Source organism: Lissotriton vulgaris, chromosome 6 (assembly GCF_964263255.1).
Source record: "Lissotriton vulgaris chromosome 6, aLisVul1.2, whole genome shotgun sequence".
NCBI lineage: Eukaryota > Metazoa > Chordata > Amphibia > Caudata > Salamandridae > Lissotriton > Lissotriton vulgaris.
The window spans coordinates 1345005793-1345033199 of NC_141694.1; positions in this window are offsets into that span (position 1 = coordinate 1345005793).

Here is a 27407-nt window from a genome sequence, read left to right on the forward strand (position 1 = left end):
TGGGGGTACCTAGACCGAAGGAGTTTAAGCAGCTGGAATATCCAATGTTAATTGATTACCTTTTCGACTTGACTGCTAAATTGAGTCTCATTCACCAACAGGTTTTCGATGCATTGCCAAAGCCACCGGAGAGTCCAGGTCATCAGCTGAAACCCGGTGACCAAGTGGTCATCCGGAACTTTGGACGGACCAGAAATCTCCAACCCAAATTCGTCGGACCATTCCAGGTCCTGTTGGCGACGAGGACTGCTATACGTGTGGCTGGCAGAAAGAACTGGATCCATGCGACGCACGCAAAACGTGTACCCCTTCCACTTCCTTACGACAACTGGGTGAAGAAAGGAATTGGTGCTTCTGAAACTGAACCAGTCCCTAAATACATACCGTTCAGCGATGCAGAACTGATCACTGATTCACCGAACTCTGATTCCCCTTCTGAAACTGCTCCTTTGAATTCCGAACATTTGTCCTCTGCATCAAAAGAACATTTGCCATCTGCGAACTTGAACATTGCCACTCCTGCTGATAATAGACTGTTTCCGGATCAAACAGTTCCAGAAAAATTGAGATACAACTTACGTTCTCACTCAAAGGACTAATAAAGCAGGAAACTGCCTATTTTACATATTTGAATTTTGATACATTACCTCCAGCCAGGAAGTTTGCTAACATTTTGTATTTTTTTTTCTTCATGTATGTTATGTTGTTTTAAATTGCCTTGCCGTCTGGGTAGCCGTAGGGTCGTGGCTGTGTGCCTAATTGAATCTGCGGGGGCCAGACACAAGGTCGGCCTTTCTGTTAGTTCTGGGAACTCCCAGGGCTGATAGAGGCATTTTCAACTACGTACACATCATCAGTGGTCGCGAGCGGTTGTAGAAGATGGAGCTTCCTGGGCTGCACCGAGAGAATGTAATTTATGTTCGCAGAAATAGACTTTACAAGATTCTTCATAACAAATGTTTCCTGATGCAATGTGCAATTACATTTTTGATTGTTTTAATAACGTTGGTGGGTGGAATCGTCTTTGGTGTCCAGTTAATTTTTACACCGGTAGCAACCACAGTGCCTCCCCTTGATCCTATTCCTTCTACTATTGCTTCTTACCATTCCTTTCATCCATTCCCTGAACATGAGCAAGCTCGACGCTCAGAATTCATAAATAACACTTTTGTACAGCTCTTGCACCAACACCAACTGGTAGTTAACACAACAGACTGCTGGGTATGTGGTTTGATACCCCACACTATGGATAAAGGCATTCCTTACCTGGTCTTGCCTTTTAGCTACAATGGATCATGTCGGGCCTTCCAAACTATATTCGTCTATGCTCTCGAAACCTATCCCCCGCGCCCTCCACGCTCCGCTAAGTATACATCTGTTAATAAAGCCTTGATAAAGGGAATAACTGACATGGTTAGAGACGTCAATAACTCACCACCTGTCCCTAGAGATGAACTACGAGTTTATCTGAGTTGGAATTCCACGGAGTATAGCATTAGTTTGGGTGAAAGCAAGCGTAAGAGCTCCACTCCAGTCTGGGTCGTACCTCACCGAGGTCAAGTCTGTTTGCAAGGAAATGGGAGAAATCCGAGAGCTCAGCTAGGGAAGAGTGAGTGCGTTGAGACCTACGTGTATCCGACTAACTCTTCCCCTGCCTTTCTTACTGCTAGGGGTACCTACTTCATCTGTCAGGATAGAGCATATACATGGCTTCCTGCTGACTTTTCAGGTTCATGCTATATTGCTCGACTGTTGCCTCCGACATACACTGCCTCTCCTGATTATCACAAGACCAGAGTAGCAAGAGGTGTTTTCAGCAAGGAAGATACCGCTGGTCAGGAAGCTGGAGACTTCTTCAAAGGTTTCCTTCCGTTCTGGGGGCCTATGGCCAATAGTAGAAATCTACGTCAGCTAACACGGGTAGTTTAATCTACTATTACAGAAACTGCTGGTGCCCTTAGTAATTTAACAGCTGAGCTCCAGGCGGATCGTCTCATGATGTTACAGAATCGTATGGTTCTAGACGTAATACTTGCAGATCGAGGTGGGGTATGTAGAATGATCCAATCGAGCTGCTGTGTTTTTATACCCAATAATGCTCCGACAGTATACGAAGCGATCTCTAAGCTACACAAGATTTCCGACTCTATTCACCTAGACAAGGGAAACTGGTCTTTAATGGAGTGGCTTTGGACTCTGCTATCAGCGTGGGGATGGAAGGTTCTGATGGTCGTTGGTATTATCCTAGTATTCCTGTTCTCGTGCTGCCTTATTGTCCGATGTGGTCCTGCTCTGTGTAGCCTCTGTGCTGCAACCTGTCTTAGAAAACCACCTGTGTTTGGAGACAAGGTACGAGAAAGGATGTTGATGCAACAACATATCACCGACCTGATGAACATCGAGATAGACTCTGACATAGACTGAGTAATTGCCTATGTAAGGGCAAAAGGAGGGTCTGAGGTTCCGTGACGATTTGAACCCGTGTTTTCAACATTGTCGTAAAGTCATAATTTCGGTATCAGTGAACCGCAAATGAGCCATTTAGCATGTCCTGGTGTTTGCACTACGCTACAAGCAAGAGCACTCCTGTTATAAGCACATTTCTGATTTACCCATGGCATCCATCTTAGATTACGGCAGCCATTTTGTATTCTTGCCCTCACATAGTCAATGAACACGCAGTGACCTCTTTCATTAAGGACACGTAAGCTTTAGCCGGCGATTCACCTTGCTAGTGACACGTGCACCTTAGGACAGAAAACGCTGTGGCCGCATGACTCGGTAGAAGCTGCCTCCCCAGCCTGAGGCCAGTCCTGCTATACTGGTTCTCGTGTTCGTTGGCCTGATCATGATTAGGCGGCCGAAGCTGGTAGCCTTGCCCATTTACGACCCACAAACATCTCTTATCCTGCTTTTCTATCTTCTGCACCTGGCTCTGCTCCTTTCCTTCTGGGCCTTTATTAGGGGGAGGTAACGAAATTTACGATGAGGCGGTCCGGCTCTTGAATGAAAAGTTGACATGGGATTATGATGGAACAGTGGGAACCCCTCGTTCGTAATGTTTTGACATCAGATATTGTGGACGATTCTTGTGTAACGCCAAATATTTATTGTTTAGGACACGAAGGTTTAGAAATGTACTAGCATGTAAAGAATTTGCCCCAAGCTGAAAATTTAGTATTTAAGGAGCAACCCATTTTGTACAAATCTAACAGGCTCCTAGAATCTGCCCGTGTGTAGTTTCTGTGACTTCTGTGTCCCTGCAGTAATAAACCTTTGGTCTTGACGCCACCATCGAGAAGCCCGTGTTTCTGTTTATTTGTGCACCGAGACAGGTAGAACTCAGGGGTCTTCGGGTGTTGTCCCTGACACCTCTGGACGGTACCAAAAAGCTGTTTTGTCTAAATCAAGGCCTCCGAACATGCCCAAACAACAGTAGTTTAATAGATGACATACTCCTGGATCACAGACTCTGGCCTAAGTTGGTTCACATGGGTATTGTCTCTCGGCAGGATAGTAAGCACAATGGCCTAGACTTGACATTGAGCCCATTAAGGATTGCCCTGGTCAGTACCTGCACTGAACCCCTTGATGGGCTGCTCAGTCTTTTTAATAATAGGGGCAGACTTAAATGGAGCTCAGTTGTGGGTTCGCCTGTTGAAATCAAAGAGGATTATAAATGGAGCTCAGTTGTGGGTTCCCCTGTTAAAATCAAAGAGGTTTATAGCATATTGCAGCAAGGTTGGAGGCTGGGAAATCTTTGGCTCAATCCCAGGCAGACAAGTCCTTGGCAGTCTATTTTTACAGTTCACAGTGCTATGTTCACATCACTGAGGATTATTTTCTTTGTGGAGTCGAAATTACATAAGAAGAAATATTCTGCAAAATCAGGGTATAATAAGTTATGTAGGGCAGCCTGACACTTTCTATCTAAACCCATTCAGGGCCAGGATAGGCCACTGATATCAGAATTCAGGCAAGCTTACAAGGCCATTATAACCCGTGCTAAGAAAGATTGGGACCTTGATTGCCGGGCCTCCATGTATCATGCCCTTAAGGAAAGAGACCATTGTTCCTTTTGGCATATTTTAACTAATGAAGGTCAGGAAACATTTTCGTCTCAGGAAAATAATATTTCAACAGCAGACTGAATTATCCATTTTTCTGAGCTCTACTCTCCTGCTTCTGATTTTGTGGAAAACTCCAAATATGGCTGTGGCTCAGTGGGTGCTTGGCCAGTTTATCCTCCACTAAACCTCTCTGATTATAACAGAAATCCTATAACTCAATCTGAGGTTAGGACTGTCTTGGACTAGATCATCCCAAATAAAGCCTCCGCAGAATGAGGTGGAATACCTGGCAGATCGGCTGGAGGACCAGGAAGGTCGTTCCCGCAGGAACGATATCTGCATAGTGTGGTTGCCAGAATGAATAGAAGGACCAGCCATGGACCTGTATCTAGAAACCTGGACCTCCGATGAAATCTTACAGGGCAGGGTCTCAAAATTCTTCTCCATATAAAGGGCAGACAAGGTTCCAGGAGGCCCTCCATGTCCAGGTAACCTGCCGCGACCAGTGGTGGCACGATTGTTCAACTATTGGGACAGAGACCATATTTTCCAGGCAACCAGGTTTAAGGGTCCCTGGCAGATAGAAGATGCAATAGTACACATCTACCCTGACTACACGTTGGCTGTCCAGCATCGCAGATACTCATACATGGAGGTCAAGCATTGCCTGAGGGAACACCAGATACCGTATGCGCTACAGTGCCTGGCTAAACTTCGCATACGCCATAAGGAACTCAATGTGTAATGCTCTACTCCTGAGGAAGCCTGGTCCTGAAATGATATGAAATAAAAAAGATTTGTAGAGCGCATGGCTGCCCGGGAGTGTCCCAGCGCTAGTGAGTGTACTGGTGGGAAGGAAGGGGATTTTAAGGGAATAACCAGGTTTTTAAAAGTTTACGGAAGGAGCGAAGATTGGGTTGGGCACGGATGACAAGGGGTATTGAGTTCCACAGCTTGGGGGTGTTGTAGGAAGACAGGCGATCCCCAGTGCGGGCCCTCTTAATCCTGGGCGTGGAGGCAAGATGAAGGTGAGTCGACCGAAGAGTTCTATTGGCAATGAGGTCTTTTGAGACAGGGGGACCTTTGCCATGAAGAAGTTTGTGGGTGGTGCATAGGGTTTTAAAGTGTATTCTTTCCTGTATGGGTAGACAGTGGAGTGAGCTAGGAGTAGGTTTTGCTGAGCACCGGTTTTTGGTCCCTGTGAGGAACCTGGCAGCTGTATTTTGAACAACCTGTAGTTTGGCAATTACTTTCCTGGGGTGCCGAGGTACAGGGCATTGCCATAGTCTAGTCTGGACAGTATAAGGCCCTGAATCAGGAGCTTTCTAGACTGAGGGGGAAGGAGAGGCAGAATTTTGCGGGAAGTTCGAAGGAGGCCATAACAGGCCCCGTGGTTTTCCTGGCTTGGGTGCTGATCGTGAGTCCTTGATCAAGCCTGATTCCCAAGCTTTTAATGTCTGGTTTAGGGATAGGAGGCGGTCCCATGCAGGGAGGCCACATGGTCTTGGGTCAGAAGTAAGACTGATTGCCCATAACCAGAATCTCAGTTGTGTCACTCTTTAATTTGAGGTGGGAACTATCCATCCATCTAGTGATGTCTTTAAGGCAGAAGCAGAGGTCAGTGGGGGGACGATCCAGCTGGCTCAGTGATACAATGAGCTGGGTGTCGCCAGCGTAAGTCAGAAGTTTAACACCATGTGGGGAACAATTTTCTCAAGGGAAGACATGTACAAGTTAAAAAGTGTTGGGCTCAGGGAGGAGCCCTGAGGGACACCAAAGTGCACAGGAGTTATGTTGGATATGGAGTTGCCCTCAAGCACTTGGAAGGATCGGTTGTAGAGGAAGGATTTCAGCCAGGACAGGGTAGACCCGGTGACTCCCAGACCCTTGAGACGGCAAACCAGGGTGAGATGGTTAACAGTATCAAAGGCTGCGCTCAGATCCAGGAGGATCACTGCCACTGATCCTCCTGAATCGAGGATCTTTCTGGCCTCTTCTACCACAGCAATCATATCAGTTTCAGTGCCTTGGCCTGGGCGGAAGCCTGTCTGGGAGGGTTGGAGTAAGTCACCTGATTCGAGGAAGTCGGAAAGCTGGTGGTTGACGAATTTTTCAGCCACTTTGCTGATTCCGGGCAGATTACACAGCTCCGAGGTGTCAAGATTGTTTTTTTTTAGGAGTGCTTTTACTATTGCTATCTTCCAGTTCGGGGGGGGATGATGCCCTGTGAGAGGGAGGTGTTGATTAATTTGGCCATCGGAGAAAGGATGGTAGGGGCGACTAATTTTAGAATATTAATTGGAGCTGGATCCCGCGGAGAGCCGCTTTTTATTGATTGGAGGATGGGGAGGAGAGTGTCTTCTGTAATGGGGGAGAATGATTCTAGGCTGAGATACCATTGCTTAGATACTGAGGAGGGCGGTTCTGAAGGGTATTCAGGATTATTGGGAGGGAGGAGTTTAAGAATATTTTGGACTTTGTTGTCAAAAAATTTGGCTAGCTCCTTACAGTGGTGGTTGGAGGGATCCAAGGGAGGAGGGGGGTCTGGAGTTTTAAGGAGTTTTTTCATGATGCGGAAGTTTTCCCTGGAGGAGTTGGAGGAGGATCTGATTTTTTCTTCGAAGAAGGCGGCCTGAGTGGTTTTGAGTGCCTTTTTAAAGTTTAAGATAGAGTGCTTGTATTCTTGTTTTTTCTGGGAGTCAAAACCCTTCCTCCATGCTCTTTCTGCTTTTTTGCAGTGTTTTTTTAGGAGGCGAAGTTCCTTAGTGAAAAAGGGGGATGTGGTCTTTCTCTCTGGTTTGAGGGCAGATTTTTTCAGGAGAACTAAGTCCAGGGAGTTCTCAATCCACGCCGAGTACTTGGTGTCTGCTAGTACAGGGTCGGGGTCAAGTGAAGGGAGGGAGAGCTCCAGGAGTTGTCTCCACTCTTCCGAGGCAAGTTTCAACCAGGGGCGTACAAGCGTGCTGGGTGCAGGTCTGGAGCGGGGAATGGCGGGAATCTGCCAGTTGAACGGGACTAGGAAGTTGTCTGACCAGGGCACAGGGGTAGGTGCTAGAATTTTTAGATCAGAAATGTTAGAGAAAATAGGGTCTAAGAGGTGGCCCAATGTATGAGTGGGTAGGCGATTTCCGAGGTGGAGCTGATATGCAGCGAGATCTAATGCCAATTTGGTTGCTAGGTTGTCTTTGGGGCCGTCAAAATGGATGTTCAGGTCTCCTAGGATAGTGAAGTTGGGTAGAGTACTGGACAAGGCAAGGGAGGTTTTGAGGAGAGAACTGCAAAATTGGCTGAAGGTGCCTGGGGGACGGTAAATGAGGATCCGAGAAAGGAAGCTCAGAGGGGAGAGTGGAATAGCAAAGTGGACGCTTTCGCAGTCTGAGATGGGGCTGTCGCGAAGGCGGCATGAAAAATGGTCTTTATATATTATTACTACTCCTCCTCCTTTTTCCTTCGGCCGGTCAAGGAGTTGGATCAGGAAGCCCGGGGGCAGAGCCTGGACGATGTCTGGGTCAGAGTCTTGAGAGAGCCACGTTTCAGTCAGAAACAGAACCTCGAGGTGGTGATCTTGTAGGAGCATGGACATTTCAAGAGCATATTTGGGCAGGGACCTGCAGTTCAGCAGGGCCATGTTGGTTACCAGGTCAGTGCGGTGGTTGGGCTTATGAGTTGAGAGCGTATACGAGCAATGGAGACAGTGGCAGCGAGATTCCACAATGGAGATGGAATGGGAGCAGGGAGGTAGAGGAGCCTGTCTCAATTGAAGCAGAGTGTCCCTAGAGTAAAATGGGGAGATCAAAGGTTTGGGGGTCGCAGTGCTGGGCCCTGGGCCCGGCCGGCGCGGACGGGCGCAGATGGGCTTACCTTTGGCGCACCTTCGGTGCGCCATCGGCATGCCCGTTGCGCGCGTCCGCGGTCAGTTCAGGCAATTAAATACTGCTCCGCCTGCCGCCTAGCCGAAGCGTCGGGCGTGCCAGGGGGAGTGTCAGGCCGTGTGTGTCCGCCCTCCACTCAAGCAGCGTCAGCTATGGTGGACCGGGGCCGGAGCACAGGAGCCTGGAGCAAGTGCCTAGTGCAAGGACCAAGGACCAAGTAAGTTTAAAACAGTGCGAAATAAGCAGTGTGGTTTAAAATCCAACAAGAGTGCAGGACAAGGTTATTTTAAAAATCAAACTTTCGCGCTAGCAGCACTAACAACTCGGCTGCGCGCTCTCTTCTTGCCGATTAAATACTGCTCCGCCTGTCGCCTAGCCGAAGCGTCGGGCATGCCAGGGGGAGTGTAAGGCCGTGTGTGTCCACCCTCCACTCAAGCAGCGTCAGCTGTGGTGGACCGGGATCGGAGCACACGAGCCTGGAGCAAGTGCCTAGTGCAAGGACCAAGGACCAAGTAAGTTTAAAACAGTGCGAAATAAGCAGCGTGCTCACAACTCGGATAGATACTGGATAGATCAACATGGTTTTGCGCATCCTCCACCCACCGCTCGGACAGAACCACGGTCACCCTAAAAGTCAGTGGGAACACGAAGAAGACGGGGGAGGTCTAAAGTACAATGGCCCACCAAGAAACAAGTGGCAGCGGAGCAGGCACAAGCAATAAAGATGGCGGAACACCTAAAAAAATGCTATGGCATCTGCAAGATTGGAATCGGATGATGGGCAAGACCGCCAACTATCCCTAACAGACTCACAAAGCATTGAACTGAGACGATCCGGAGATGACCTCCCAAATCGCAAACGAAGTTGGGTAATGCCCTGAAGTCTGCAGAGTCCTGAGGAAATTAACCTGCGATGAATAATCAGCTTGCAAATGAACATGGGAGACTTTCTGTATATCCTTTTAATGTGTATACACAATTGATGGGCAGATGATCAGATCCTGAGGGGGGATTGCCCTACTGATCCATACTTCTTTTTCTCTGGACACAGGGGACTGAATTATGATATATCATAATGCTGATTAAATGATGACAGCCAAAAGTCAGCCTGGGTTGGATTACAGTTGCGACCACAGATAATGTTAAGTGGCTGAGATACCAATTGTTCTATTATAGGTTTAATGGCATTTCAGTGCAAGTGGCCAATTGCCCATTGGCAAGTCTGCCTTGATTGGGGAGTTAGGGGAATGTTATTATTTTTCAATGTGATCTCTAACTTTTTCTGTGCGGTTCAGGCGATACAACTGAGTAATATGACGTACAGCGGGATGACTGTAGGGTGGGGGATGCAGACGTGGGCTAAGCGGCTAATGGGAGGAGGGGTAGGTTGAAAATTCCCTTTACACTTCATAATGGCTAATTATGAGTACACACTTTTAACTTGGAACGTGCGGGGGCTAGCAGGATGTGTCAAAAGACATAAGATATACTAATATTCCCGCACCCACAGGTTTCAATTGTGCTAATACAGGAGACGCACCTTACCACTCAGACATTAGCCTCCCTGCACAAGCGCTGGAGAGGTATGGTCATAGGCACCATATACTCCGGATATGCTAGGGGCACCCTTATTTGGGTGGTGCCAAGCAAGCTCATCTATGTGGCACACACTCAAATAGATCCTCAGGGCCGCTACATGACCCTGGAGGGCCAACTTGATGGAGCCCCGCTGGCGTTAGTTTCCCTGTATGCCTGAATACTGGGCAAGCGCAGTTCCTACCTACAATCACTCATGCCATCTCTGTTATCTGCCCCTACATCACTGACCCTATGGGGTACTACAATAGTACATGTGACCTAGACCTGGGTCGCCCCTGCCCGCACCTCCGGGGAGCACAATCCATACAGATTCCAAAACACCTAAGAGACTGGTTGAACCACATGCAGCTGTGATACATTTGGCTTAGCCAGCACCCTGTAGTACTCACATACTCTTTATTTATTTATTTTTATTTCTTTTAAAGGTTTTATATAGCGCTGGCTATACCCGGAGGTATCAGAGTGCTTTACATGAGCATCAGATCGTAGTTACAGGTTACATCGTTACAAAGGTTACACAGTTATTAGAGCATGGCAACATAGTTACCTGTAAGGTCAAGATAAACAATAAGCACAAATTTGAAAGGGGAAAAGCAATCAAGGGGAAAGATTCAGGGGAGGGGGGAAGGAGCTGGGGAAGTAGATAGGTAATGAAGGCGGGAAAGAGGAGGGGAGGGTGAAGGACATCGCAAGGAAAGAGGAGGGGAAGGGCGACGGGGACACAAACCGGTAGATGAGTCAAAGCAACGTCCAAGGTCCAGTAAGCTGTGATCCCAGGGGAAGTGATATCACTTCCCTATCTCTGTTGCAGGAGGCTCCCTTTACGCAGTGGACTCTCTCAGAGGGGTCTCTGAGACTCCAGGCCTACATACTGGATCCTTCCCAAAAAGGGGGGAGAGAGTGCTTTGGCAAGGGGTGCCATACCATACCTCAGCTGTGAGTGGCTCCCTTGGTGCAATGGACTCTCTCAGCGGGTACGCTGAGACTCTAGAGTATAAATATTGGATTTTTCCCAACAAGGGGAGAAGGAGTGCTTAGTCAAAGGGCACAAAGGACAGGGGGCAAAGCAGACTAGCAGGTAAGGTGAGAGATTCAGGGGAGAGAGGATAGGAGCTAGGAGCTAGGGAGGTTGACCAAGGGAGAAAGAGTACTAAATGGGAACACATTTAATTAATGAGTTATTATATAGCGCTGGCTAGACCCGATGGAATCAGAGCGCTTTACATGAGGGACAATAATGTTGCAAATTACATCAGTTGAAAGTTACATAAGTTTCAACAGAAGCATTTAAAGAACATAAGGGAACAAGGTGAATGGAGCAGGAAGGGTAAGGGGATAGGGTAAAGGGGTAGGAGGAAGACAGGACATAGAGATGAGGGGAAAATATTTACAAAAGATACCAGAAGAAACTTTTTAGGAGCATAGAAGAAAAGGAAAATGAGTTGAGGAATGGAAAGGGGGTGAGGGAAAAAGGGGTAGTGTATAGATACAGCGGACAGACGAAAGGAAAGTTTGTCCAAGGTCCAGCTGGATAGGTGATGCCCGAGAGGGAATCCTCGTCCATCTCCTCTTCAGCTATCAGGTAGGTCCACCGGGCATCGGTCAAATGTCTAGGTCTCAACAGAAAAACATTAAAGGAGAAGAGGGCGAGAAGAAGGGAGCGTAGAGGAGGAAGGGGGTGGGGTGAAAGGGTAGGAGGGGGAAACGACAGAGAGACGAAGGAAAGTCTGCCCAAAATCCGGCTAGGTAGGTGATGGCCGAGGGGGAATCCACAACCCATCTCCTCTTCAGCTAACAGGTAACTCCACCGGACAAATAGCAGGGTCTCTACGGTCGAGGGAAGGTTCAGAGTATATGTCCAGGAGGGATAGCAGGATCAAGGTCAGGTGAGGGATGTTGTTAAGCTCAGGACGCTGACCAGTTCTATTGTCCCGGAGCATTAGAGCATCGTGGAGAGACCGACTGAGGCTGCCAACTTGAGGTCAGGCAGGGGGGGTTAGACCTTGGTGTTAAGTTCAGTCAGTCCCCAAAATTCCTAAAGCATAGGGGGTGTAATCTATGCCGTGAAGTGGCAGGAGGACAGGGCTAGTGTCCGCATGTCTTCAGAGGGGGTGAGTGGCAGGTCTGGCGTGGTATCTCCAGAGTCATTCTGGAATAATCAGGGAGCCCTTTCGTTCTGCAATCCCATCGAGCATACAAGCTCCTCGCTTACATAATTTCATCAAAGAACAGGCACAGTAGCACTAAAGGCGAGAACTCCCTTCTGCACCAACCTCATAAGCCTAAATCTAGTAGACCACAACTCCTAAACATTACTTGCATTAGGAAATAAACTTAGTAATATAACCTGCAGTAGGGAATAAATCAAACCTAGACCACAGTAGAAAACATAAGACAGTAGGTAAAACCTAGTAAGCATAAAAGCACGTCTATAAGCATAAATCAGGGTGCATAAATCACACTACAAACATTACATTTCCTATCGCCTATAAAAAGTACACTAGGGCCTTACGCCGTACAAACCTAATAGTCCCCTGGGCCAGCTGGCCATCTATAAGGGGCTCAAATGCCCTCTGTTCAAAACGTCAGGGCGCGCTGCCAAAGCAGCGACATTCACAGGGGGCACACTTGGTGCAAACCTAAACATGGCAGCTGCCCACTACTAGCTGGGCAGATGGGAATCTTCAATGAAGGGCCTAAACGTTGCAGCTGGCACTAAGTGCTGCGCAGCTGTGCAGGCCAAGGTAGGGATCGGCAAAAGAGTGTGTCTCACTCCTGGAGTAAAAAGACATGTCCCCTGAAATAAAGAAGAACCTAAATGATGCAGCTGCCCACTACTTGCTGGGCAGCTGTGATGTAAATGTGAAATATACAGGAATTTATATAGCACAAATCACTGAGCAGTTTCTAAGCGCTTGCTTAGGGATCCCATCCTGGTATTCCCCTGTGAGATAACCCCGGCAATGTATCCGCAAGGTGAAAGCCAGGCATCCCGCCGCGAGGGGCCGTTGTGGAGATTAAGCAAGCTATTGCCCAGAGTCGCAGAGTGTGAACCCGTGAATCGAGTAGGCACCGGAGCGAGAATTGTCGAGTCCATGGACATTTTAGGACTCAAGACCCCACCGAGCCGGGAATTGAACCCTGGTCCCAGGCTGACCTCTTCTTCCAGGTCTGCCTCCTCTAACCAGTGAGCCACACTTCTCCACATTTGTCTTGGCCCTCAGGACAAATGTGTCCCCCTTTGATGGAGTCACTCGGGGCTCAGTAAATAATTATTAAAACTCTGGAGCCATCTGGCTCTGACACTAATGTTGCCAAACATTGGAGCCACCTGGGCTCCATAGAACAAATTATACCCCCAAGAACGTGGAGTGCACTAGCGCTTTTTAAAATGAAGTATGCCCGAGGCTGGGGCAATTACTGGAGAAAATCATGGGCCCCTCTGGGCCAGCCATAAGATTATAGTGCCATCGTCTGAGCCACTTGGGCTCGAAAAGAGAGTGTACCCCACGTTGGAGCCTCTGGGGGCTCTGTCACCAACTACGCCCCCATGCACAATGAAAGAATGGGCTCCTCGGGGCCCGGGTAAGTGGGGACTAACCAACGGTGGAGCGACCCGCTCTTGTGGCGGGCCCGCTCAGAATCTGTCCCTTGATCGGAACCACCCCGTCCCCTTGAGCACTCACCGGCTCTGGGGGCAGTTTCTCCTTCCCTGGTCTATTCACCTGTGGCGGTGCTTGCGGGGCTCTCTCTCCTCACGAGAGCCCCGCCTTACTCGAAGGTGTCAGAGCGCTTCACAAAAGGAACGTTAATGATACATGAGGAAACAATTACAAGTGAACACATTACAAAAGCAAACGTTAAGTTACATGAGGCAAAAGTGACAATTGTGAGCAAACAAAATACAAGAGGTAGCATTACAGGAGGAAAAAGTGACATGTGTGCAGGTTACAAAGGCGTACTAAGTACAAGTAGAGGTGTAATACTGCAATATATGGCAGACACTCCAACACAGGAACAAACGTTACGTAGGCAAAGGTTGCACTTGTGCAAGTATCTAAAGTAAACAAAATGTAAGAGATAGCAAACAGTGAGTTACAAGAGAAAAGTGACGTGTGCATGTTACAAAAGAGTACCAAACACAATGAGATGTATGTGAATGCAAAGCTCCTCGGTTCGGCTCCTCTATGGAGGGGGGGACAGGGACAGGGTCCAAATTTCATGGAAGCTTTAGCTAGGGTGACGCAAACAGATAATTTGCGTGACCATAATCCATTGCAGCAGCATCTTGCATGGGGTGCCTGCAGAGCTCGGATCCCGACTTGACGTCTCTCTGTAGCTGTGCTAAGGGACACGGCGTCCCGCTCTGCTCCATCACAGACAATTATCACTTACTTCCAGGAGAATACGGGCACTGTCGCCAACAGGGCGTAGAGTGCGATGCATTTAAAACGGTTGCTCAGGTAAATTTCCATACATCTCACGAATGGCACTGTCAACTGTGTTACATAGACATGAGGCAGAAATCCAACGCGGTGAAACCCTGGTGCCTGCGGGCCCTCTGGTGACTCCCCTGCTGGCCAAGGCATGACTAGCTTAAAAGGAGACCTCAGAAAGTCTATTTGCGTTGGATTACAAACATTACCTAGCCCGACAACACTCAGAGGGTGATAAATAGGTAAAATGGTATCTTGGCTCTTAAAAACCGATACCACCCAACCTCCAATCAAAGCGTTATACAATCACGGGGGTACTGTTGAACACATAGGCGGCAATTAACGATGCATTCTATAAATACTCTACAACATTGTACAGGGTACCAGTTGCTGATAGCTTCCCCACATATAACGCTTTTTAGCACCAGTGCAGATATTATAGAAAGCAAAATATTAGACGCTATTAAACAGTTAGCGGCTGGTAAGTCACCGGTTGCAGTTGGTTGCCCATTGGAGTTTTATTCCGCATAGACTGACAAGCTTGTACCCCAATCACAGCTTGTCTATAAGGATGCTTACGAAAGAGGAGTACTTCCTGCATCCTTATGAGAAGCACTGTTAGTGGTGCTACAGATCCGTTGCAGTTTGCATCATATCGTCCCCTTGACTGGGCTCGTACGGAGGCTGCCACTCCCAAGTTGGGAGCCTTGGAAATTGAAAAGACATTTGATACCCTCGGGTGGGAGTATCTGTTGGCTGGCCTGGGTAAGTTTGTCATTGGACCCAAATACTTGTGCTGGGTGCGTATATTACATACCAACCCCCAGGCAAGAGTAAGAACAGATCGCCACATATCCCCACATTTTGTCATTGAGTGAGGCACCATACAGGGTTGTCCCTTATTGTCTATCCTATTTGAATTTGCTATGGAGGCCTTAGCATGTAAATTGCGACTGGGGTATCCATGCAGACAGGCAGTGGCATGTAATCTCGCTATATGCCGACAACGCCTTGGTCTACCTTTGGGGGGAGGATACTGTATTGCACGATCTGATGGCACTCCTGAATGCACACGCTTAGGCCTCAGGCCTTCGGGTTAACTGGCCCAAGTCTGTAATCTTTCCCATGAAAATTATCCCACCAGATCAGAGGCAGGACATGCCTAGAACCCTGCTGGAATGGGCATTCTATACCTTCAAGTACCTGGGTGCACAGATGTATCATTCTAGTGCAGACGTCATAGACGGGAACTTGGGGAAGGCAAAGTCCAGAGTGCTAGCTACGTTGCCATTCTGGCGCTGTCTCCCCTGTCCCCTATGGAAAGAGTACCCATTGCTAAAATGTTGCTTCTTCTGAGGCTACTTTACTTTTTTACTGCTCTTCTGCACAGGCTGCCTCGGAGCATGTTTAAGGATCTGGAGATTACTCTGGTGGTGCTCTTTTGGGGAGGCTCCAGGTCTCGAATGCCACTCCGTGAATTGTAATTACCACTCGCAAAGGGGGGATTAGGGGCACCAAACTATAAGCACTATTAAGCTGACGCACAACTTCAGTTGCCAATGAGACGGTTAGCGGGAGCTCATCTTATAGAGATGTCAAGCTGGGCACTACCCTTAAGACATACAGCCATAATAGAATGGCTATCGGGTACTACCACTCTCACACAAAAGAAGCAAGGCAACCAGCTACTGTCGGCAGCCAGATGTAGTTGGCTGAGATTGGGGATGCCCAGCACTCAAACAATGCCATATGCACCTGCGCTACCACTCGAGATTCTACCCGGGTCATTCACTTGTCATGACCGTCCGTAGTTGGAATCCTGGGTGGAGGCAGGATTTTACACTTGGGGCGACTTATTAGCAGATGCACAATAACAGAGCCTGGAAGGGCTGATGGAGGACTTCGGGATCACACAGGGTACATATATGCTCTACACGCTACTAGCGAGACAATTCCACCAAACATGGGGAAACGTTGAGTCAGAACCGGCCACTTCACAGGTTTTACAGACATTGCTCACACATGGGAAGGGCAAACATGCGGTGACAGCATTATATAGCTCCCTTAGACCTGTGAAGTACTGGGTTTTAAGAACCTAGTGGTGCCAGGGTACAACACCCGAAGACTTTGAGTGCTCCTGTTTTGGACTACAGAAACACAGAGTTTTCTAGGTGAAGTCAAAGATCGTATTTATTAGCTGCAGCCAGTAACCGAAATCCTAGAAGTACAACAACGTGTATATTCTCAGGAGACTGCTCCATCTTACAAAGCCAGCCTTCTTCTTTTATACAAAATATTATGCTTTAGGCAAACATTCCTTATTTTACAGTTGACCATTCACATATTTCCACTACAAAGAAAAAGCAGAGTCATGATGACAAGCCCATATTTCAGTTTGCTCAGCCCGTAATTAACTATCCGGCAAGGTCCAGTGTTTCCATCAGATATCGATGGACCCATAATAAAAACGGGCACCTCCTCATCGTAAAGCAAGTCATAAAGAAAGAAACAGAGACAGGTGTATGTGAGATTAGACACAGTTTGTATTCGATGAAAAGGTTTACAACATGCGCACCTGGATGCTAATCTCATTCGGCCACTGGGAAAAGAACTGGCCGAACAGGTTTGGCTTGGGACAGTGGACTGAGCTCGCCCAGGTCACAGAAAAGTCAACGAAGGTATACGTGTCTTTCTGACTCGATCTTGGCTTCAGTCATATAGCATAGGTGAGGGCAATCACAAAATGGCTGCCGCTCACAAAATGGAACCCAAGGGTTCAAGACGGAAACTCCGATTTCAGGGTGCTTCCGTCAATCAAACATGACGGAAATGCTTGTGCATAGTATCTCAATCATTACCGTCTGCTGATACCAAAATCGTCATGATACGACGATGTTTATAACACGGGTCCAGAATCTTCAGTACTACACCTGGTCCTGGCCCTTTATTGGCTACGCTTCGGGCGTACTGCTATTCTGAATAATCGGTTGTCATGAGTGACAAGCAGTGGTCTCAGTGTATAGGATACCCCAAAACTGTATCTACGAACGCTAGACTGAAGTACTCGCAACTCAATTTTTTACATCATACTTACTTAACACGACAGAGACTGTCCCGCACGTATTCTTCGTCAAAATATGACCTCGCTGCTCAAGGACAGATGCAAAAATTATACGTATGGTTTGGACAGTTCCATGCCTCGGGGCCTACTGGAACGAGGTCGCGGCGACATTTGGGGAAGCAACCGATATTATGATTCTGGTGTAAGGCCTACACTTCTTACTTGGCATCACCAAGCGCACTGCTGCGGGAAAAACACCGTAATACATTCCTAGATTTAGCTTTGGCGCTAGCAAAATGAAGAATAGCAATGTCATGGAAATCAAGTGCAGCTCCCAACACGCATACATGGTTACTGGATCTCCGCAAGGCACATGTGGTGGAGCACACAACACAAACACTGAATGCGCCTCGAGACCGCTCATGGGCCAGCCCCATGCAATAGCAGGATTACTTATCATTTGTGGAAAGCAAATTGCACACATCTAACACCTCAGCCACTTGAGTGGGCACCCTATGCTAGACATTTATAATAACATGCAGCAATGCAATAGTGAGCGAGTCGAGATGGGCACCTTACCTGGTAAGGCCTAGCCTTACTAGGCAAGATCTCCGGCTCTTGCGAATATGCAATAGCGCAATATGCGCAACACCCCCTCTCTCTCTTTCTTTCACTTGTCTGTCCTCCTTCTCCCCCCTCCCACTTCCCCCCTCCTCTTCACTGCTCCCACTATCCTTTAAAGTGTACACACGTAAGCAGTCACTCTGGCTCATTGAAGACCTAAATCGCATAGCACATATGGGTTAGTTGAGATCATACAGTCTATGGTTTTTTCTTTTATAAATCATTTGGTGCGGAATTATAAAGATGGAAAAAGAGAGTCAACTGATTTATTTACTGATCACAAAGCGGCCACCATACATAGATATGTACAAAAGTTAGACATTATTTTCCTTGTCTTTGTTCTTTCTGTCACCAATATGAAGGGCAGCCTGGTTCCCCACCAAGTGTCAAATGTGTACATGTCATTGTACTGTTTTGTATAATAATGCTGGCAGATTGCATTATGCACACATTATGAAAAACGAATAAAGACAATAAAAAAAAAATCATGTTGCTTTAGCAAGAAGGGATTTTTTTTCCATTCTCTGCTGAATGTTAATGGTTGTGTTCATGGTAGCTCCAAGAGACAATTGCAAATTAAACTTTGCAGGTTTGTGCATCAAGAGAATAACTCAGAGGGTTGAGAAGAACCTGTCTCTTTTCCCTTTCTCTATAATTGTCATAGTATCCTCTTAGGGCCATGAAAATCTAACTAGGTGAGGCCCTTGGGCATTACCCTCAAATTTGTGGGATGCTTACAACACCTTGTCCTGCACTCCTCCTCTCCTCGATACCTGGCGCATAAACTGAAACTCTCTGGAGGCTCTAGACCATCAAGTAATGCGGAAAATCTACTGCTTGAACCTCCCACTTTCAAGAAGGAAAGATCGATGGCCTAATCCTTTTCAGGCAACGCAGTGAGAATCTGGAACTCCCTTCCGCCTCAGCTCCGGACCGCCACCTCCTCCCAGGCCTTCAAAACGGACCTCAAAGTTCTCCTCCTCGAAAGACACCTCCAAAAGTAATTTCACGCCCTCTCTATTATCCTAAGGAAGACCTCCCATTATTGAAAATTCTATTCTCCATGACTATGGAAGTGCCATCCTAGTGTGTTCTTGTGGTTGGAGTGTTTGCCATTTATTTCAGTATTATCCTTGTACCTGTGTTTGGTACTCTTTTGTAACATGCACAAGCCACTTTTCTCTTGTAACACACTGTTTGCTACCTCTCACTTTTTTTTGGCTTTTGACACTTGCACAAGTGCCACCATTACCTACGTAACGTTTGCTCTTGTGCCTGAGTGTCTAGCATATATTGCAGTATTATACCTCTAATTGTACTTTGTTTTCTTTTGTAACCTGCACACTTGTCACTTTTTCCTCCTGTAATGCACTGTTTGCTACCTCATGTATTTTGTTTGCTCACAATTGTCCCTTTTACCTCATGTAACCTAACGTCTGCTTTCGTAATTTGTTCACTTGTAATTTTCTCCTCATGTATCATTACTGTTCCTATTGTGAAGCGCTCTGACGCCTTCGGGTAAAGTCCACGCTATATAAAAACGCATAAATAAATAAATGTGCTCTGCCTCCAACCACAGATTAGGACACATGCTGTAGTCTGGTGGTGACGTGGCATATGGTCTGTCGCAGGTGCTCAGCTGGCATGAATTGGAGGACGATGTTGAGAAGACTACCTTACAGCATAAACTTTGATAACCACCCAGGTCATGTGTGATGGACCACTAGAAAGAGAACTTTTTATACGGTAAACACTTTGACTGATATATTATGTGTTTATGTTTTATTGTGCATAGAACGAAACGAAAACATAGGAAAACAAAACAACAAAATGAACCACATAACACAAACAATACAAAAAAGGCTACATATACTAGTGTGTGCTTTGTGAAAAATGTCTTGTGATACTAAACAGTATTTGTTGTTTTCAGATTCAGAAAGATTCACAATTCTTTTTGTCTGACCTTAACACTTGTGCAAAAGCCCCGCTCCCTCAATTGATCTTGCTGATATATACTTAAGTCTTTGTTCCAAGTGACAATTTTCAAAACCAAGCAGTGTCTGCAGTTCTACCACACGCCAGTTTTAGTGGTCCAGTAAGCAGACTCAGAACCTGAAATGTATGGACCCGTAGACACCAAACGCACTCTCACCAGGTACAGATGAACACCTGGTGAAATCACTGCTGAAGTATGGGCTGTAGTCAGGAAAATATACCTGTTCTTCTGCACAACCCCTGCAGCACAGAAGGAGCTGTCAATACTGCAGCTAAGTACACCCACACCTTCCCAGGGCATCCTTCCATACCGATCAATTAGCAAAGCTGGATGTGAGCGGGCACCCATCCACTTCCAGAGTACTTGGCTGTGTCCTGGGTCAGAGATGGCCCCCACTCACCCCAAACCAGGAGGTGCAAACTATGCTCCCTGGTAGCAGGCCCTGGGTGACTCTCAACCCTGAAGAACAGCCCTAGTGGCACACATAGAGCATAGACTGTGTACAATCGATCCACCCAACCAAAAACGGGCAGACCCTGGATAATGAAACAGCCTGAGGCTGAGTACAATCCTCCTCGCCCAAAGAAGGACGGCCCTTGACCTTGTACTTTTCCCAGCAACCAACAACTGCACAATATGGGACTTTCCCCACTCCTCCACTGGTATTTTCCACCTGCTGTGATACAACAAAAAATGACTGTGAACTTGATCTCAGAATGAGGAAAATTCACTGAAAAGGACAGGATATTCCAGGGTACCTGGGCATGTGTGGGAATTCTTCATCAGGGGGACAAATCTTGCAATTGCCACATTTGTGTGTGGCCATACCGCCCAGGAGGGGAGATTCTGCCCGGCACTCCATGCCCCTGTATCCCCGCACTGGAATCTGACATACTCATAATGAAGGCTTAAATGTCCAGACACATACTAGAGCGAGATGAATAGTGTCAGTTAAGTGAGACTATCCTGTATATGTTTTGCCACAGCAAGGGTGCAATAGGATTTGGGGACTTACTCGAATGTGAGTTTTAAGTCCCCTAAAATTGAAACTATTTGTGAAAATGAATCGTTCAATCTGCCACTAGGGTGATAAACTAAATTCTCTGAATTTTCACAAGCACAGCGTCCTCATTTTCTTTTCTTAACTTTGTGTCTAACGCAGGTCTACCGTCTGCTGTTTGCTCATGGCTTGGTGGACAAATATATCATGACTGAATCATAAGGTACACAGTCACAACGCTGGCAAATAAAGCATTATCAACATCCTTTTGTTTATTGAAATGTAAGCAAGCAACTGAAACTAAACAGGCCACAAACCCTACTGGTCTTGACCTATTTTCTATATTACTCACAATCTCTGAAGCAGGTGATACATGATACACGTCACACTTTACATTTGATCCAGACTAGCATCACACAGTATTTTGGGCATAAGATTCACACTTCTTTAGAACATAAGCTTAATTAACCAGGTTATGTTAGTTACAAGTTTATTACTCCAACAAAAAATGTTTGTCTTTTTTTCCTTTTGACTGTGGTAAATCTGTGTACCTGCAGGTATCTTCTATGGTATCCATGCTCCTGTTTCTTTTACACTCATCCTGCACTCCTTACATTCACACCTGTTATTCTCTCCAATCTGTTTCAGGCAATCAAGGGAGTGACTGTTATCACAATGTTGCTAAAGTGATACAGATATTCACACAGTTTAGTCACTATCCACTATATTTAGTGAGACACTATAAATTGGTCAAGTAAACAGTCAATTACACTGCTACTAAATCCTCCATCCAAATATTTATTTTTATATATCCACTCATTCTTCAATGCAAATTGCTATATATATAATGCATATTTAAATAACGAAGCAAACCACATTCACTGGATGATGTCATCAGTGATGTCATCAGTGATGTCATTTGAGATGTCATCAGTGATGTCACTGACCATGTCATGAATTATGTAATATGTGACATCATCAGCAGTGGATTGCGGGTGCGCGAAATATAGTTAGTACAACTAACTATATAGGAGCAATTCCAATGGTTTTGTATGAGTGAAATGTCCTGCTAACTATAACACCCCTAAAACTTATAGTTTTTGAGTGAATTTTAAAGGTTTTTTTAAATGCTAATTCCTAACTATATAAGGCCTGAAACCTATCGTTTTTTCAGTGAATTTCAAAGGTTTTTTAAATGCTAATTCCTAACTATATAAGGCCTGAAACCTATGTTTTTTTCAGTGAATTTGCAAGGTTTTTTAAATGCTAATTCCTAACTATATAAGGCCTGAAACCTATGGTATTTTCAATGAATTTCAAAGGTTTTTTTGATGCTAATTCCTAACTATATAAGACCTGAAAGCCCACCAGGAATCTCCAGTATGCGCCAGGGGACTGCATTGCAGAGAGGTGTAATGAAGCCACGCCCCTTTTTACACCTCTCTGCAACGCAGCCCCCGGGCGTGTTTGCAGAGGGGGAACTAATTCCACTTGCATACTGGGGGTCCCTGGGGGCCACCTAGCCCACCTTAAACATGCAGTACGCGCCAGGGGGCTGCATTGCAGAGAGGTGTAATGAGGCCACACCCTTTTTTATAAGCCTGGGCTGAAAATTCGTTCCGCACGCGGAATTTGAAGACTTTCCGCGATTTCGCGATCCGTGAATCTCGCAAAATCGCAGTAAAATCCGCGAATCAGAGGGGATGAATTTTCAGCCAAGCACTTACAGGGTTAAAGCAGCAGGTGCAAAAGTTGAAGCTAATTTTTTGAAACCTTTTACAAAAGGGTTACAAAGACATTACATTCAACTTGGGCACCTGCTGCTGTAAGCCTGTAAGTGCTTCCTGGCGCCTCGTTGCCTACTTAAAACTATTCTCTGACCCTTGAAGCAGGGTCAGAGAATAGTTACAAGTAGGCAATGAGGCGCCTGTCACAAAAATTAAACCTCAACAGGAAGCACTGACAGATATAAAAACAAGCATTTGCAATGCAATAGGTCTCGCATTAGGAAAGTTTGAGCTATTGGTCTTGCAAATGACAATTTTTTTTATTTATGTGTTGGTTTTGAAAATAGCTAAATTAATAGCTTTGTCATTTACAATGCCAATAGTAATAACTTTCGCAAATGTGATACCTATAGCATTTGTAATGCAACATGTTTTGTATTTACGTGACTTAGCTGTATTGATATTACAAATTACAATTGCATTTCATTTTTAAAAATAATTAATACTTAAATAAAAGTGATTTTGATTTATAATGGCAATAGCTTAAACATTTGTAAATAACTTTTGTGAAGATTATGTTCAGTGTATTTTATTGTGACGAAAATCCAAGAAAAGAAGTGAAATATTAACATCTTTTTGTGACATTTGTAATGAAGTTTGAAACATTGAGAGAACATATTTGAACCAGTTGTTGTTGAATGGATGCGCAGATTGATGCTGGAGTGGCGCTCAGTGGTGCTGTGGTGGTGCTGAGTGGTGCTGTGGTGATGCTGAGTGGTGCTGTGGTGGTGCTGAGTGACACTGGGATGGTGCTGAGTGATGCTGGGGTGGTGCTGAGTGATGCTGTGGTGGTGCTGAGTGATGCTGTATTGGTGCTGAGTGATGCTGTGGTGGCGCTGAGTGGTGCTGTGGTGGTGCTAATTGGTGCTGTGGTGGTGCTGAGTGATGCTGTGGTGGTGCTGAGTGATGCTGTTGTGATGCTGAGTGGTGCTGTGGTGGTGCTGAGTGATAATGTGGTGGCACTGAGTGATTGCCCGATTGTCTGGTTCCTGAGGCTTGAGCCGGGAACAGTGTTTGTTTTAATGCGGGGAAAGGAAACTTTGTAAAAATTTGCAAAACTGTACTTTTATTAATTTTATTGTGTCACTTTACCGGTAATTACTCCCTGAGCACCCCTAGCTCCGGTTTTGACCGGCGCTTCGCAGCAGGGGCCACAGCAACCGATTCATGCTGCTCTGAGTAATTCCGCCGCCATCTTGCGTGAGTGAGAGGGCGAGCAGACTACTTGCTCGGCCCTCCCACCCTGTCTACAATAAAATGGCACTTTCACCCCGGAGGCGCAGCGGGCGGGCACAGCGGGCGCGCCGGTGGCGCGCCGAAGGCGGGCCAAAGGCGAGGTTGCCTGCACCCGTTCGCGATCGACCGGGACCAGGGGTCTTGGGCTATGCTTCAAATGTCTCAGATGCAATCATGAGATAGTGTTTTCAGTATTCTTCCCAGGCGCTCAAAGATCTGCAGCCAGAACCCTGTGTTGTGCGTTCTCTTACACGCCCGAGGGTCTATTCTCATGTTTGCACTTTTGCTTCCAGGCATATTTTACTAATCCGGATATTGGTGGTATTGCCGAGCAAAACAAGTTACCTACTGGGCCCTGTTCTCAACCATCCCCACCTAATTCTTTTACCAGGCTTAATATTGAGGAAAGTTCGAAAAAGCTTGGAGGAAATCCCACATGGAAGCTAGTAAGAAAGAGTATACTGATGCCATGGCCTCCTATCATAAAAACTTAAAGATGGCCAAGAGGAGCTATCTTGCGTCACAATTGGCTGAAGCAGGCAACTCTTCCAGAGAACTCTATAAGATCCTACAGTCCTTCATAAAACCTGTGGCCTGCGAGAGTCCAGATGACTTCTCTCAAGTCCTGTGTGATGAAATATCGCTATTCTTCGAGAATAAAACAGAGCTTATGTATGAGAAAATCAAGCAGTCAGGGATTGTTGGGAGTAATACCAGCAGTTCCTCCCTGACACTACCTACCTCACCTCCGTCATCTGCATGTGCTAATATTCTGCTTACCACATTTCCAGAGATTAATTATTCCGATGCTACTTCCCTGGCCAGTCAAATTAAAACAGGATCTCCTTTAGATCTTCTGCTAGCAAAGATGGTGGCCTCCCTAGGGAATCTGCTCCTACCTGGAATTCAAACTGTGATCAACCTCTCTCTTAGAGAAGGACATGTGCCAGGTGAATGGAAGAGAGCGGTAGTGAACCCTATTCGAAAGAATGCAGCCCTGCCATGGTCAGACCTTTCCAACCTCCGTCCCATCTCCCTACTTCCTCATATCAGCAAGATGACCGAGAAACATGTGAATACCCATCTGTCTAAGTTCATCGAGGCAGCGGGTGGTCTGGACCATTCTCAATCTGGGTTCAGACCTAACCACAGCACCGACCAATACCATCAGGATGGCACAGGATAGAGGGGGCTCCATGATCTTGGTGCTGTTGGATTTGTCCGCTGCCTTTGACACGGTTTCACATGATATTCTTCTCGGTCGTCTGCGGAAGGTGGGGATAGGCGGCTCAGCTCTGGCATTGGCTTAAGAGCTTTCTCTCTGGCCGATCACAAGCCGTCTGGTTGGGCTACCATCAATCGACCTCTAGGGAGCTCACCAAGGGGGTTCCACAGGGCTCATGCCTAAGCCCTACACTTTTTAATGTGTATGCGGCCCCCTTGGTGGATATTGTGAGAGAATATGGGTTTACTCCAGTATCGTATGCTGACGATACTCAGCTTCTGTTTCCCTTCCATACCCTGACACCGGCAATTAAACATGCATTTGCCACCGGTATGAGAGCAGTATCTGATTGGATGGCCTACAATGCAATGTGAGCAAGACGGAGGTCATGCTTTTTGGAGAAGCCCCCCTCTTGTGGTCGCCTGAGTGGTGGCCCCTGGATCTAGGATCTGCTCCTTGCCCTAAGCAGATAGTAAAAAACCTGGGGGTACGGCTTGACCAGGCGTTACTACTAAAGGAACATGTGAATCTGGTGGCGGGAACCTGTTTCAGGACCATTGGGCTCCTGAGGCATGTGTTCCCGTTCCTGGATGACTGCTATAGGAAAACGCTGGTTCAGGCACTGGTCGTCAGTAGATTGGATTACTGCAATGGACTACTACTATCTGCTAACGAGGAACAACTGAGCCATCTGCAGGTAGTCCAGAACACTGCAGCCAGATTAATTCTTGACGCTCCCCCCAGGTCTTCCTCACGCCCTCTTCTGCACAAACTCCATTGGCCGCCTCTCCGCCAGCGAATTGAGTTTAAAGTGTGTGGTGTAATCCACAGATGTCTTCATGGATCTGGCTGAATTATTCCGGCTATATATTCCGACCCGTTCATTGCGCTCTAGCAACCAATTATTGCTGCAGGTCCCTCGTATTAAGAAGGCAAGACAAGGGGGTAGTGCCCTGTCCTATAAGGGCCCCACTCTGTGGAACACTCTGCCTCTAATTTTAAGGCAAATTACTAACACTTATGCCTTCAAGAAATCCTGAACTGGGGTGGCAGAGTGAACTAAAAAATGGTGATGGAATAAACCCAGATCTGTTGGCTGGGTGTGAGTGTTTGATTGGTTCAGATGCTCCATCCATCACCACCCCCTTTTGTACCGCTTTGTTCGCCATAAGTTGGCAGCGTATGCTCAGACGTGAGTCCCTTGTTCACTTTGCCACTGGATTCAAGATAGCCTGGCTGATGAGGGTTATGAACCCAAAACGGGTCCCAGGATGCTTGTTTCCTGTCCAGAAAAGACATGGCTTGGCAGTTCGGGCTGGACTGTGCCCACGAGGCACAGTGTCAGACTGATTTGCATATGGCCATGTCTGAACTGGGGTGGGGAGTGAGCTAAAGAATGGTGATGGATTAAACCCAGATCAGGTGACTGGGTGTGAGTGTTTGATTTGCTCAAACACTCCGTCCATCATCCCCTTTTTTATCGCTTTGTTTGCCCTAAGTTGGCAGGGTATGCTGAGACATGAGTCCCTTGCTCACTTTGCCACTGGATTCAAGATAGCCTGGCTGATGAGGGTTATGAATCCGAAACCGGTCCCAGGATGCTTGTTTCAGGTCCAGGGAAGACATGGCTTGGCAGTTCGGGCTGGACTGTTCCAATGAGGTACAGGGTCAGACTGAATTGCATATGGCCATGTCTGAATTGGGGTGGCGGAGTGAGATAAAGAATGGTGATGGATTAAACCCAGATCAGTTGACTGGGTGTGAGTGTTTGATTTGCTCAAACGCTCCGTCCATCATCCCCTTTTGTATCAATTTGTTCCCCCTAAGTTGGCAGGGTATACTCAGACGTGAGTCCCTTGCTCACTTTGCCACTGCATTCAAGATAGCCTGGCTGATGAGGGTTATGAACCTGAAACCGGTCCCAGGATGCTTGTTTCAGGTCAAGGGAAGACATGGCTTGGCAGTTCGGGCTGGACTGTTCCCATGAGGCACAGGGTCAGACTGACTTGCATTTGGCCATATCTGAACTGGGGTGGCAAAGTGAACTAAAGAATGGTGATGGAATAAACCCAGATCAGTTGACTGGGGGTGAGTGTTTCATTTGCTCAAACGCTCCGTCCATCATCCCCTTTTTTATCGCTTTGATCGCCCTAAGTTGGCACGGTGTGCTCACACGTGAGTCCCATGCTCACTTTGCCACTGGATTCAAGATAGCCTGGCTGATGAGAGTTATGAACCCAAAACGGGTCCCAGGATGCTTGTTTCCTGTCCAGGGAAGACATGGCTTGGCAGTTTGGGCTGGACTGTGCCCATGAGGCACAGGGTCAGACTGATTTGCATATGGCCATGTCTGAACTGGGGTGGCGGAGTGAGCTAAAAAATGGTGATGGATTAAACCCAGATCAGTTGACTGGGTGTGAGTGTTTGATTTGCTCAAACGCTCCGTCCATCATCCCCTTTTTTATCGCTTTGTTCGCACTAAGTTGGCAGGGTATGCAAAG